We start from the raw sequence: 14,730 nt of genomic DNA on the forward strand, positions 1-14,730 counted from the left end.
TATTGCTTCTTGTCTACTGGCACTCCGTAGATGGCCTACAGACAAAAGTCGATAAGCTATTTGCTTCTTTTTGTCTGTTTCCGCTCTATAGACTACCTACAGACAATTGTTCAGTCTCTATTTATTTTGGTGCATTCTTTGAATAAAGACTGTCTATAGTTGAGAGTCGATAAGATTTCTATTTCTTTTTGTCCACTCCTATCCAATACTCGGTCTATAGAAAAAAGTCGATATGACCCTTGTTTCTTTTTGTCTGCTTCACCCCTATCGATTACCTGTAGACAAAATTCATTACAGTCTCCAGTTATCCTGATTGATTCTTTGTCGATAGACTGTCTATAGATGAGAGTCGTTAAGGTGTTGATTATTTTTTATTCCCGGTTTATAAATTGTGTATAGACAAAAGTTGATAAAGTGCACATTTCGTTTTGTCTGTTCCCAGTCCACGCACACGCACACGCACGCGCACACACGCACATTGAGCAACAGAGTTTTATCGGGAATTTGTCGTGTTGCTCGACAATTTTTTCATTCAAATGAGACTTCTAATTTAATTTTGATAATTGAGAACTTGATTCATTAAGACTAATTATGTAATCAGGGGGAAGGCAAAAAGTAATCTGAGCATCTCCAAGCGACGGCAAACAACATTACCTTGGTTCTCTCCAGCTACGTAGCATTTGCATATATTAATGTTTGGCTCAAATTAAGTGAAGCACCTTGGATACTTCTTTGCCATCCGAATTATTCTGCATGGTTTCTTATATCAGCGCCGATGAAGGCCATAGGGTGGGACATCACCAAGGGTCATGTTAACTTGAGCGAGCAGCCCGTATACCGATTTTAGTAAGGCGTGAGATGAACTAGAAAACAGCCGATACTGTAAAAGTCGTATTGCTTCAGGGTTACATGCCCTCTATAAATTGACTATAAGCGAAAGCCGTTGATCTCGGCCCAACCCGCGTACTCTGCAACCTAGCGCAGGTGCCGGTGAATAATACAGAGCTACGTTAGATATAAGCCACTGAAGTTGTACACGGCTGAGATTGCTTTAGAGCCTATTTGAAGACTTTAGTATATACATAGTCTATACCTCCGCATTTGTTGACCACATAATATGATCTACGTAGTTGCTCTCGGCAATCCCAAGACAGTTTTCACAGTTGTCACAGCATGACTTTCGCGGCAGTAGAATAAAGAAAACAAAACGCCGATTCAATCATGATAATAGGTGTTATGAACGCTAAATTTACCTACAAGCGGATTCCAAACAGGCGTCTAGGTAACAGCACAGACACTCGTAATGTTTGTAGCTGACAACGCGGATTTTGTGAGTGCGCGATGAAACCATGTGGCGCATGTGGTGTGCGCGTTGTGTCTTCCGATCCTCAGATACTTTTCACGTCGTCCTCTTGTCTTGGCTGCGTAACTAACGTCAGGGTTTTTCGCTGGTATCCTGTACTGCAAACTCATCAGTTTGTCATTCACTTAAAATATGTGACAAATCCTCTGAGCTCACCCAGTCCTTCGCAGGCGATATGCCTGCGCGGCCACGCATGTGCGTACGTCATTGCTTTACTAATTGCTTTGACCTATCATCGGATCAGAAAATTTGCACTAACATGTGTGGTATCCCAATTGGTGGTACGCTGGAACACATACTACAAATGCACTGTGTTACTCGTCGTCGTTGGCGATAATGCAGGCGCCTTACGAGCCCTGTAACGGCTTTTATAAACAGCGCATTCAACCACGTATGCGTTCCAGTTCAAGATACGATAGCCAACATCGTTTGTAATACAACGTGCCAGCGTATTTCCTTAATGCATGAAAAAGAAACTGAAAATGGAAAAAGAAAAGCAACCCGTCCCGCGCGCATGGCGCGCAGAGGGTGAGGAAACAAAAAGAAAATGAAAAAGGAAAAGGCGCTCGGACTTCTCGAAGCACACCATGGCACACCTTCGACGCCCTGAGTGCCTGCGCATGCGTAATTGCAGCAACGGTGGTGTGCCATCTCAGCGTCAAATTGAATTCTCAGCGAGTGCGCTAGACACGTAGACGCTTGTTGCAGCAGTGTGCGTGGTGGGCAGTGCCTGCCTGTACCTTGGTGTCTGTTTAGGCGTGTCTTCTTTGTGGCATCACACGCCAACTACAGTGAATGGTAAGTTTTAGCAAAGATCTTATCCGTCAGTAGCTCATAATTAAGTGAGCGCATTTTGTAGCGCGAACCGGCTGCATGTAGAGTAGGCGGCTCGGGCATAGTGTCGGTTTGTCGTTTACATGATTTGATTTCTCGCTTCTGTGGAATGTTTCACGGTAAGCGATCGCTCACGCTCGTTGATTTTAGCATCATAGTTGATGTGTGTAGAAAAAAGAACACACACCGTGTTTCACTTTGATGCTGAGCAGCCACTAAGCGGATTGTGTGTGTTGAGTGGCCAGTGTCGTTAGATCTCATTTCGTGGCGCTCGATCTGGCCGCCATAACCGCTGCGCCGCATGTGTGGTGAAATTCTCGTGGCACGCCTTACGTATACACCTCCAAATTTTGTTAGCATGAGGAATTTGCAAACAGAAACTTATACTTGAATAAATGCTAGCGTACTCGGATGAAAGGCCGTATTTAGGGGCATGCATCAGCAGTGCGTGCGCTGCCGTTTTCGTATAGGGCAAAAGTAGCAGTATAGTTAAGGCTCCTGGCACCCAATCTAAATATATGCAACCGCAGAAGCTTTCGGAGCGCGAAACATGCGATAAGCTTAGTCAATCGCAGCTTCGCAACTTAGGCGAAAAAGAAAAAGAGAACAATACTTTAGTCGCTTGGGGAAGCACCTTTATATGTTTCAAACTGAAGGCATCGGGTGTGATGATAGATTTTTTTTTCGGGTCTCTTTTATGAACAGTTTAGCAGCAGGAGTTATTTTGCTGGCTATTTGAAAAGCGTTAAGCGGCTTTCGATGTTTCGGCGTTATGCAGTTTACGTGCTGTTATTCGCTAGGCAGCTACTGGCGCAGATTCAATTTTTGACAATCGTGCATGGTATGAAGCCCTTGTCGTGCGTAATAAGTGATCCAGTTTTCATTACTGTTCCATTAGTGCCATCGTCTTGGACAGACTGTATACTACGTGCGTTGTACAAAAGAAAAAAAAGAGCCAGATTATCCATTTGGTCGTCTTTTCTTAATAGATAACGCACAGATTATTCAAATAATTTAGTCGACATTGTTGCGTTCATATAGGAGGTTGTGGCCAAGTACTGCACCAGGGTGGCCAATCCTGCTCTGGTGAAGGTGTGCGTTGCCGGTTCTGGTCACTGGCATCAGGCCGCACTTCAGGCCTGTTTATGCAATTTTATCAGCACGCGGATTTTTGTTAATCCAGTGAAAAATTGCGCGGCACCAAGATTCGAACCATAGACCTCTTGCACGCGAAGCGGGTGCTCTACCCCTACGCCACCGCTGCACCGCCACCGCTACGCCACCGCTGCACTGCACCGCTGCACCTAGTGGACATTGCACTTGTTATACCCTTCTCAAGACACCTAATAAATCTTAACATGTTTTAGCTGATAAGTAAGCTTAATAATACACCCCATTCATGTGCATTCTAATGAAAGTGTGGCCAATAATGTATTGTTTGATCCGCACCGATGGCACCGGCTGTTGGAACCTCAGTGCTGACGCCCGTTATTGCAACTGGGTCGCAAGCCCCAAGGGTAGCGTAGGCCTGGCGGCCTGGGGCACACTGGAAGCATCCGAAGGTCCCAGCAAAGCATGAGGCGACTGCTAACAGAACAACTTGTTTATTCTAGCATCGCAAAGAGCGGGCGGTCAGGTCGACCGAAGTAGAGAGACGGGAGAGCACGTTACGCAACAGAAGAAATCGGAGCCTCTCTCTTGGCGTCCGGGGGCAGCTGCTCTTATACTCTCGGAGTTGAGAGCAAGAGGGAAGGTCACGAGATGACACCACGTGACGGCAGCGACGGACGGACTGAGAGACACGTTGGGACAAGGAGGTGACGCATCAGCCGGGCCGGCGCCGGACAGACCTCCTCGCTTCACACTGGGGGAGCTCCTCTCCCCGGCTGCCGCGCTTTGACAAGCGTGGGCACACACACACACACGCACACACAAAGACACGTGGCACTGAACATGCCGGGACGCGCTCGGCGGGGCGCGCTCGCGGCCGCTCCGAAAGGGCCAAAATGTCCGCCGCTTGGAACGAAGCTCCGGCGTACGTTGCATCCGCGCTGGCTTTACCGCGCGTCGTAGGCGAAACGTAACAGACCGCCCCGCCGGGGGAGGGAGATCCCGATGGTCAGGGGACTGCATCCGCTGTCCGGAGGGATGTCGCTCAATGATGCTCATAACCGAAGTCGGTCGTCCCTCGGCGTTTCTTGAGCGCAGCGCACCGAGAAGGCCTCGTTCTCACGTTCAGGTTCACAGAGGACACTGCAAAGTGACTTCGGGAGAGTTCTCATTTTTCTCTCGTTCCCAGCAAGCGTTAGAACTACGCCGAAACTCAGCCGCTCAGTCAGCAAGCACGGCACAACCCTCACTAAGCCATGCCAGGCTCTTTCCCCTTTAATACTACTGCCTAGTTCCTTACAGTAGTCTAGCAGCACTCAGAACGCGTCCACAAATTGGAAAATTGCACTAGAAAGCACATTATCACTTTGAAACACTACACAAAAGCAATATGTTAAAAATCCTGCCTCAGGAAGAAAAACATCAATAACAAACAATTTTGAGGCTGATTCCCACGTTAGGGGCTTCGACTTAAGCCATCGGCGTTACCGTTGAGACTCCCCTTTTTGTAACGCACCTCAAAAGATTGTTGTTGCACAGCAAGGCTCCAGCGCAGGAGGCGGCCATTTGTGAAAGAGGTAGTCTGCAGCCATTGGAGAGGGCAGTGATCCGTCCCGAAGCATGCGAAGCGGATATCGCAGCGAGCGAACGTACACTACCTCAGCTGGCGAAAACCCCGTAGCCGCATGCGGCGCGGTCCGTAATGCAAACATCGCCCCGGGCAGAAACAGCTCCCAGTCAGTTTGCTGTTCAAACCACAATGCTCTCAACACGCGCTTCATGACGGAGTGGAGCTTCTCAACGGAATTCGACTTGGGGTGGTGCACTGAGCTGTGTAGCAGCTTTACCCCGCACCTTTCGAGAAAGGCTGTCGTCAAAGCGCTAGTAAACACTGTGCCCTGATCTGATTGGATTTCCGCAGGAAAACCAACTCGCGCAAATATGGACAGTAGTGCATTGACTATCTCAACTGAGCTGAGTTCTTTAAGCGGCACTGCTTCAGGGAACTTAGTCGCTGGGCAGATCACAGTCAAAATGTGTCTGTACCCCGTGGCTGTTACCGGCAGAGGTCCCACTGTATCAATAACGAGCCGTCTAAAAGGCTCCGTAATGACAGGTACCAACTTCAACGGCGCCCTCGATTTGTCCCCTGGTTTGCCCACCCGCTGACAGGTGTCGCATGTCTTCACAAAGTGGTCTGCGTCCCGAAAACACCCTGGCCAATAGTACTCTTGCAAGAGACGGTCCTTAGTTTTCTTAACTCCTAGGTGTCCGGACCACGAACCCCCATGCGACAAGCGCAACAGATCCTGACGATAGCACTGAGGCACGATCAGCTGATTGAACTCCACTCCCCTGCGGTCTATATACTTCCGGTACAGGACCCCACCTCTTTCCACAAAGCGAGCATTTTTCTTGGCGACACCTTCCTTGACAATGCAGCGTATGTTTTCTAGGCTGCCATCCCTCTTTTGCTCGTCTATCAAAGCCGACCGGCTGACTTTTAGCAACCTATTAAGTCCGTCTGACGTAGGCGCGATGAGCAAATCTGCAGATAGCTCTTCTAACTTTCCCGCATCGGGAATTTCCTCTCCAGTATCTGGTGCCTTTAACGCTACAGGCTCAATTTTATTCAGTTCGGGCGTGCTCTGAATATCACCTTGCTGCGCCTCTGACCCTTTCTCATCGTTCGACAACGTCGGCCCCGCAACTACCGCCTTTGCAGCGAGCTCCCGAACCTTCGATCTGGTTAAGGCCTGAACGCTAGCCTCACCAAACAAAAGCCCCTTCTCGCGCAGGAGGTGATCGGACCTGTTCGAAAATAGGTACGGGTACTGGGGGGGCAGCATAGATGACACTGCCGCCTCCGTCTCAAGTGCTCCGAAAGGTCCTTCAATAAGCACTTTTGCTACGGGCAGACACACGCTATGAGCTTCCACGGCTTGCTTGATCCATGCGCACTCGCCCGTGAACATATCGGGTTCTACGTAAGAAGGGTGAACTACATCCATCGTAGCTGCGGAATCGCGAAGCACTCGGCACTCCTTCCCGTTCACGAAGAGGTCTCGCATGTAAGGCTCGAGAAGCTTCATGTTCTCGTCAGTGCTGCATAATGACAAAAACACTACTTTTGCTTTTGTTTCCGGACACTGCGCCGAAAAGTGACCCGGCTTCTGGCACGTATAACACACGCGCGCTTGCCTCGTCTCGGACCGCTTTCTGCGTTCGGCTTCGGCTGCCGCCGTCTCCTTACGTTCGGTCGGACTGCTTTCACTCGCATCCGCAGTACGTGTGTCCCCCTTTGCTCTCATGGGCGTGAACTTCGGCCTCTCGAACTTAGAGCCAAATTCGCCCTTTTGACCGTCCTTAGCTCCGCGAGCCCGACGCGTCACAAACTCTTCGGCTAGCTCAGCGGCTCTAGCCACCGTACTAACGTCTGGCCTATCCAAGACCCAGTACCGCACGTTCTCAGGTAACCGACTATAAAACTGTTCCAGCCCGAAACACTGCAGAACTTTCTCGTGGTCACCAAACGCTTTCTCTTCTTTGAGCCACTCCTGCATGTTTGACATAAGCCTGTAGGCAAACTCTGTATACGACTCACTTTTTCCTTTCTCATTTTCTCGAAACTTCCGACGGAACGCCTCCGCGGACAGCCTGTACTTTTTTAGCAGACTCGATTTCACTTTGTCGAAATCCTCTGCCTCCTCTCTCTCCAAGCGAGCGACTACGTCGGCCGCCTCGCCGGGTAACAAAGTGAGCAAGCGCTGTGGCCACGTTTCCCGAGAGAACCCCTGCTTCTCGCACGTTCGCTCAAAGTTAACCAGGAACAAACCAATGTCCTCTCCAAGCTTAAACGGCCGCATCAGGTCAGTCATTTTAAACAATACTCGTTCTCCTGCACTGTGTGCCTGACTTCCATTACGAGCGCGTTCCATCTCCACCTCGAGACGCTTCATTTCCAAAGCGTGTTGACGGTCACGCTCTTCTTTTTCTTTCTCGTTTCGTTCTTTTCGTTCAAGCTCATCTCTCTCTCTCTGTTCTTTACGTTCAAGCTCATCTCTCTCTCTCTGTTCTTTACGTTCAAGCTCCTGCCTTTTTGCAGTCTCCCTCTCCTCAATGGTCTCAAGGCATTCCGACAGCTCGTCATCCTCAGCTCCTAACTCAAGAATAACCCTTAGCAGTTCTGGTTTTCTGAGTTTGTCTGAGACATCCAGACCCAACTCTCTTGCAAGCTCCAACAATTTCGGTTTGCGCAACGACTTCAAATCCATGGCTGCTCTGAATGCTGCTTTCTCTACTGCCTACTATTGTCTTGCCGCAACTAACCCGGCAGCAACGACAACCACAATTACCAGCTCTGTTTCTGACACTAACAAAAGCCTGGCAAAACTCAGAAGAAGAAAGTCCCGCACTCACCAAACCTCGCAGCCAAGATTTCAGCGCAGTCGTTCCGCTGCAGGCAACCAGTCATCACACAGGGCTCGTTGCACTGCTCCCGGATGGTCGTTGTGCTGCTCAGCATACAGTCAACCGCATTTCTTCGCTGCTGGCCTCCGTTGTCGCGATCTCACCGCTGGCAACCAGATGTTTGATCCGCACCGATGGCACCGGCTGTTGGAACCTCAGTGCTGACGCCCGTTATTGCAACTGGGTCGCAAGCCCCAAGGGTAGCGTAGGCCTGGCGGCCTGGGGCACACTGGAAGCATCCGAAGGTCCCAGCAAAGCATGAGGCGACTGCTAACAGAACAACTTGTTTATTCTAGCATCGCAAAGAGCGGGCGGTCAGGTCGACCGAAGTAGAGAGACGGGAGAGCACGTTACGCAACAGAAGAAATCGGAGCCTCTCTCTTGGCGTCCGGGGGCAGCTGCTCTTATACTCTCGGAGTTGAGAGCAAGAGGGAAGGTCACGAGATGACACCACGTGACGGCAGCGACGGACGGACTGAGAGACACGTTGGGACAAGGAGGTGACGCATCAGCCGGGCCGGCGCCGGACAGACCTCCTCGCTTCACACTGGGGGAGCTCCTCTCCCCGGCTGCCGCGCTTTGACAAGCGTGGGCACACACACACACACGCACACACAAAGACACGTGGCACTGAACATGCCGGGACGCGCTCGGCGGGGCGCGCTCGCGGCCGCTCCGAAAGGGCCAAAATGTCCGCCGCTTGGAACGAAGCTCCGGCGTACGTTGCATCCGCGCTGGCTTTACCGCGCGTCGTAGGCGAAACGTAACAGTATTCATATTGAAATGTGAGAAAAGAGATATCGCAGACTGTTCTAAGCGGAAATAAATTGCAATTCTTAACGTGATTGTTCAAAACTGCAGTCACTGTTCTGAGCATGTTGGTTCGGCACGGGTGCATTCCATTAACACCCGAAACATGTGCACAGTCCAGTCGGGTGTCTTTTTTTTTCAGCAAATATTATTATAGGAATCGTTTGGGATTCTCGTATTTGTTTCTTATTTTGATAAGCACACTATGTGTCATATGAACCTGTCTTGAAGCAAAACGTACCGTTGCTGGCACCGGCGGCCATTACGGTTGTCTAACTGCTCATCATACTGTAATATAACGAAACATCATAATGGTACTGATTCATATTGCCGTGTAGTCTTTAGTCAGAGGTAAACTAAGTGAACTAGAGACATAAATGGTGAGAGCAAATTATATATAAAACTACTATTGAACCGTAAAAATAACCTATTGAATAGTTTTCCCTCACATTGTTGCATTTGCTTTACGTGTGTGTCTCTGTGTCCTTGTCTTCCGTGTTGCGCTCGTGTGGCCATCAATTACGAACTTTCCCAAGCCCTTGTCAGCTTTATTAAACAAGGCATTCATTTCAGTTAATACTGAATATAATTTAAGCTAATACTGCATGTCAAGTGACTGACTTGTTATTCGTTTTATCTAAATATGGAATGGCAGTACTTGGCAAGCATTAAACCACAATATTTTTTTATTGCACTCAAGCTGCGGGTGTCATAGATTGCCAGAGAATTTTGATGAAAACAGCCATGGAAGGCTTTGAAAAAGATCGGAGAACTTTAAAATGTCCATATAGGTATGCTGTCTTGTTATATCTCATACAAAGTTTCCAGAGAATTTCTCTGTTACAAGTATTTTAAAAGCCTTTCACCTCATAAAGAGCTGAAGCAACTTGGTCCCATTTATTGCAAAAAAATTAAAGTGAAGCATACTTTCATGGCATTTCTTACTCAATTTTTCTTTTGCGTGAACTAAAGTCCTGAACCTTGGAAGTCCAGAAGTACTCACGTTTGAGAGCACCTGAAATAATTTACTGTGATAGCATTCATTCGAACTATAGTTTCAGTTTTGTTTCCTAGGAGTGGTATATCTGTCGTGCCACGACACAAAGTGCTCGCGTGGTATTTCGGGTGCTCATGTGGTGTACCTAACTTGCAACCGTGTCAGCATGCCCTAGCAACCTCATTATCTCTTAGCTAAGGAGTGACCGTATCAATACAATCAATCCATCTGCCTTCTGTTGAAGTTATGGCCTACGATGCATTCATTTCTGTTTATGCCAGTTTAGTACTGATCGATATTGTTTGTAATTTTTTTGTGGGATACGTAAAAGAAATCGACATCATAGCACACATCCTTACATTGAGATATGTATTCTCCTGTATTTGAGCGGTGCCCCTTACACTGTTCTTTGGTACTCTGATGTATTTACTTACTTTAGTCGACTTGTGAATTGACAATCAAAAACTTTGTATAAACAATTACTGTTGCTCTTTTTTTGTTCCTGCTGTGCAAGGATTTCCTTTATATTTTTTATCGGACCTTCAACTAGCCTTCGGCTACAGGTCCGACAAGTGGTTGTTATTTGTGCATAATAATCTAGAAAAACAATAAACATCTCTTATTTCGAAATTTAAGAGTATGAGAAAGACATTTAAATGTATATTCAGGAAAATAAATCTTTGGCATGATACTGTCCATACTCCATTCACTCTTCTGTGCATATCACTCTGCGCGGGCATATTTAATTACCAGCCAAAAAATGCACAGACAATCCTAACTGGGTAACCTTGTTTCAGCTATTGATATAGATATCATTTGGGATAGTTACAATAATATGCCATATATGAACTTGTCACAAAAGCAACATACTGTTCCTGCAGCACCAGCAGCAGTTGTGACTGTTCAATTGTTCATCCTGCCATAAAATGAAACATTGAATAATAGCACTGATTTGTATTCACAAGCAGCCATTAGTCATAGTTAAACCATATTGAGTATTGACTTAAGTGGTTTGAGTAAATATATTAAGCTGCTTAATGAACGTAAAAAGAATACATAATTGTTATATTTGGATTCAATTTTTGCAGCAGCTTATTTGCAGCATGCACTTGCAGCACATTTGGAACATATGGCATGAAGGTTAAGGCTGGCCTGGCGACTTTGCTTGACAAGGGGAAGTAGTCTGTAAATCTATTCATAGTCTTTTTCCATCATAGCGTAAGACCTGCATTTTAAGAAAATTATTATACCGCTCAATCAAAAGGTAATTCAGTATCGGCGCACTCGTTTTCTTTTTTGCACTGCATGATTCAGAACTTCAATTGTTTCTGTTTATGGAACATATGAGATTACGGCTGGTTCAGGAGAATTTTTAATCCACTAACAATAATGCATATTTGCAGATGAGGAGCAACATTTTCACATGCACAAATACGTTCAAAATTATTTCCCTACCATATGTAAACAATATTGTTAGCTAACTTGTATATAGCAGCTAGCAGATTTCATTCAAGCGGATGCATAGCATGCAACTGTAATATTTCTTAACTGTGCATGTGCACAAATGATCATGCAGTCTTACATAAATATTCACGGCTACATGCATTTGACATTTTTCGACTGCTTCCATCCGCATGCATGATTTTCTATGTACATTTCACTAGGTATGTTCCCGTATGCACACTGGATGCAATAAATTTTTATATGCCTTTCCAATAGACAACTTATTAGCAACCCTGGCAGCGAGTGTTTATATATAATCGAAACATAGGTGGCAAAATGTGGTTTATATAGCTAGTATATAGGGTGTCAATCCCGGCTATTTTTGCAAGCTGCTCAATTAAAATAAAAGATTAAAAAAACACGGTGCAAGATACACTATTAGAAAAAAAGCCTACAGGTCACATTTCTGATGGCTTACGACTATACATTTTAAACTCAGACTTTACTGCACCGTCTTTTTTACATTATTCTGCGTTGAACAGCTTGACTAAATTTGTTAGCTGGAACACCTTGTATCGACAATAGTCGACAAATAGTATAAGGCTAAAGTCGATAGACTATAGACTATTCCTAAAAACCAGTCTATAGACAATCTATGGACTCATGGCCTTACACTTTTTGTAGACTAGTGTATAAAATCTGAGTCTGTATATAGACACTATATAGACTGTCTACAGATTAATGAAAATTCACGTTTATATATAATGTCTGCAGAATGTCTATAGAGAAAAGTGTGTAGGAATATGCAGTTCTATTTTCGTAGACTCAAGTCTATAAAATGTCTATACATAAATGTCTATAGATAGTCTATAGACGTTTGCTTATGGACATTTTATAGATTTCAGTCTACAAAAGCAGAACTGTATACAGTTCTATTTTTGTAGACTGAAGTCCCTAAGATGTCTATAAGCAATTGTCTATAGACTATCTATAGTCTTCAGTCTACAACTATAGAACTGTATAACCCCATACACTTTTGTCTATAGACATTCTGCAAACATTTGTCTACAAACGTGAATTTTCATTACTCTACAAACAATATAGACTCAGACTTTTTTATAGACTAGCCTATAAAAAGTGCGAGGCCATAAGTCTATAGACTGGTCTATAGGAATATTCTATACACAGTCTATAGACATCTTTCTGCAGAAAATGCATAGAGTTCAACCTACAAAAGTAGAATTGTATATGCCTATACACTTTTGTCTATAGTCATTCTGCAGACTATTGTCTACAAACGAAAATTTTCATTTTACGTACAACCCTACTTATGGCATTACACTTTTTATAGGCTAGTCTATAAAAACTCTGAGTCTATAGACTGTCTATAGACAAGTCTAAAGAAATGTTTATAGAGTCTATAGACTTAATAGACAAATGTTCATAGATTGTCTGTAGACTGTAAACATTTTTTGTAGGTGTATAGAGCCCAAGTAGACAAAAAGAAACAAACATTTTATCGAGTCTCGTCTATAGACAGTCTATAGACGAAGAATGAATAGTAATAGAGACGACATCGACTTTTGTCTGTAGGTAGTCCATAAAGAGAAGCAGACAAAAAGAAACGAGCATCGACTTTCTTGTGTCGACAATTTATAAACCGGCAGTAGACAAAAGAAATAAAAACTTTATCGACTCTTGTTTATAGACAGTCTATAGACAAAGAATGAAGAAAACTAAATAGACTCTATTGAATTTTGTCTATAGCTAGTCTATAGAGCGGAAGTAGACAAAAAGAAACAAACATCTTATCGACCTTGTTCTATAGACAATTTATGAACCGGGAGTAGACAAAAAGAAATAGAAACTTTATCGACTCTTGTTAATAGACAGTCTGTAGACAAAGAATGAACAAATCTAAATAGAAACTGCATCGACTGCCGACATGCCGAAGATCATTTGAGCCGCCATCATTAAGCATCATTATCGACGACCGAAGCTACTTCGAAAGTATAGCGCGTTCATTTAATTTCTCCGGTACGTATACGGCTATTTGCGTACTTTTACAATCATCTTCGATGGTTTCTGAACTATTTATGCACCTCATCGCGTGAGGCTACGAACGCTACAGACCAATAACATATCGATCGTTAAAAAAGTCTATTGAAGTTCCCCACTCCATCTACGCTTCCCTATCATTGGACCAGCCCATCAGTCGGTCATTATGATCCTACGCACTTTTTCTGTTCCGTGTTTAAGGCAAAGAGCATGTGAGCCTAATACAGTGGTTAGCAGGTGCACCCGACTTGCTCAGAGAAACCATTATAAACTAGGACGCCCGTCCTCAAGAGCGAGCAACTTTCATGGGGCGTGGTGTTATTGCGTAACTTCTGTCATGTTGTCATAACACTGGTCGGATAAAGTGTGAAAACGGAAACTTGATTCAATTGCACTCTGTCAGGAAAACACACCCTCGCATATAGCTTTGATATTTATGACGTATTTAGGACACATTACTTTATTTACCTTCTTGTTTAGTAAAATAGAACCCGAGCTCTCTCTACAAGCTTCCTGGACGTTCATGAGGACATTATCATGTTTTTCACGCTTAAATTTCCATTTTCTTCAAAATGTGTAGTGCATATGTTTCAATAAGTGCCAGCAGGTACCAGGAGCCCAAATCACTGCTTTACAGGTTGCGATAGCCGGGGTCGCTTAACACGAACTTGAAGGTTGCGGCGCGTAAACTTATAAATCGCTAACGAACTGGTGGGACGAGAAGGCTAACAGTGGGACAACTTCAAAGGAGAAACGCCGCACAAAGCCAGCCCCTCGAGGACTCAACTAGCGAAGAGTTTGGAAGGCGGTCGGGAAAGAACCGAAGCGACGCTGGGAGAAAGCTGTAAATGCGGGAAGACGGAGAAGGGTAAATGGATAACGCTAAAAGGAAGAAAAACCTAATATCACTTGAGCTTCAGTGCCCAGTGAGCCGGCTTGACCGTTCTTTGACGAAGTGAGTGGGGGAAATGGAGACAAAAATGCCGACACAGTGGAACGCCCTGGAGTCAAAGAGCCAGCGTGCCTCACTAAACAGACCTTGGCACAAACATTGTAAGGCTAAAGGGATAGATTAGTGCTTCGAAGTGTGTAGGGTGCCACCTTGGTTAAAAGCAGTGTTCTTGGCAGCGAAAAAAAAAAGAATGTAAACGTACGACCAGATTGGCGCCGACGCTACGTTAACATGGCTGGAGTTTTCTTACGATAACACTCAATTCGTAAATTGTAGTCAACTTCTAAAAATTAAGAAACATAAATAATTTCGTCTCATGGTGACACCAAAGGAAACTGAGCTTGGTCCGTGTTGTGGGATACATTTAACAGAAAAGGGAAAGCGAGGAGCAGGCTGGCAACTGCCACAGGAAGGGGAACAACACCTGCCTACTCTACAGAAGGGAGGTGACCGCAACACAGAAATGGAAAATAGGAAGGAGGGGAGGAAAGAGGAAAGAAAAAGCAACAGGAAACATCTGAAAGAATAAAGTAGAACACACAGTACAGATCACAAACAGTAGGACCGGTCACTGAAGGTCACGCTGCTACAGAATGTTAAATAGAAGAAATAGTTTCGACGCTACAAACGTGAGCCTAAGTCAATTAATTCTAGAAAAGTAAGCAGAGCGCGATGAGCTTGATCGCATCGAGA

General features: G+C 45.2%; 1 long non-coding RNA gene across 8 annotated transcripts in view; it reads left to right on the top strand.

Moving 5' to 3' along the window:
• The first annotated feature begins 1,803 nt into the window (after positions 1 to 1,803).
• Positions 1,804 to 14,730, top strand: part of LOC135903540 (uncharacterized) — a 616,847-nt gene continuing 603,920 nt past the window's right edge. For all 8 annotated transcript variants that reach the window (XR_010564839.2, XR_010564840.2, XR_011512712.1 and 5 more), the window contains exon 1: positions 1,804 to 2,161. This is a non-coding gene — a long non-coding RNA (uncharacterized lncRNA). The remainder of the gene's footprint in view (positions 2,162 to 14,730) is intronic.

The sequence above is a fragment of the Dermacentor albipictus genome, chromosome 1 (genome assembly GCF_038994185.2).
Source record: "Dermacentor albipictus isolate Rhodes 1998 colony chromosome 1, USDA_Dalb.pri_finalv2, whole genome shotgun sequence".
NCBI classification, from domain to species: domain Eukaryota; kingdom Metazoa; phylum Arthropoda; class Arachnida; order Ixodida; family Ixodidae; genus Dermacentor; species Dermacentor albipictus.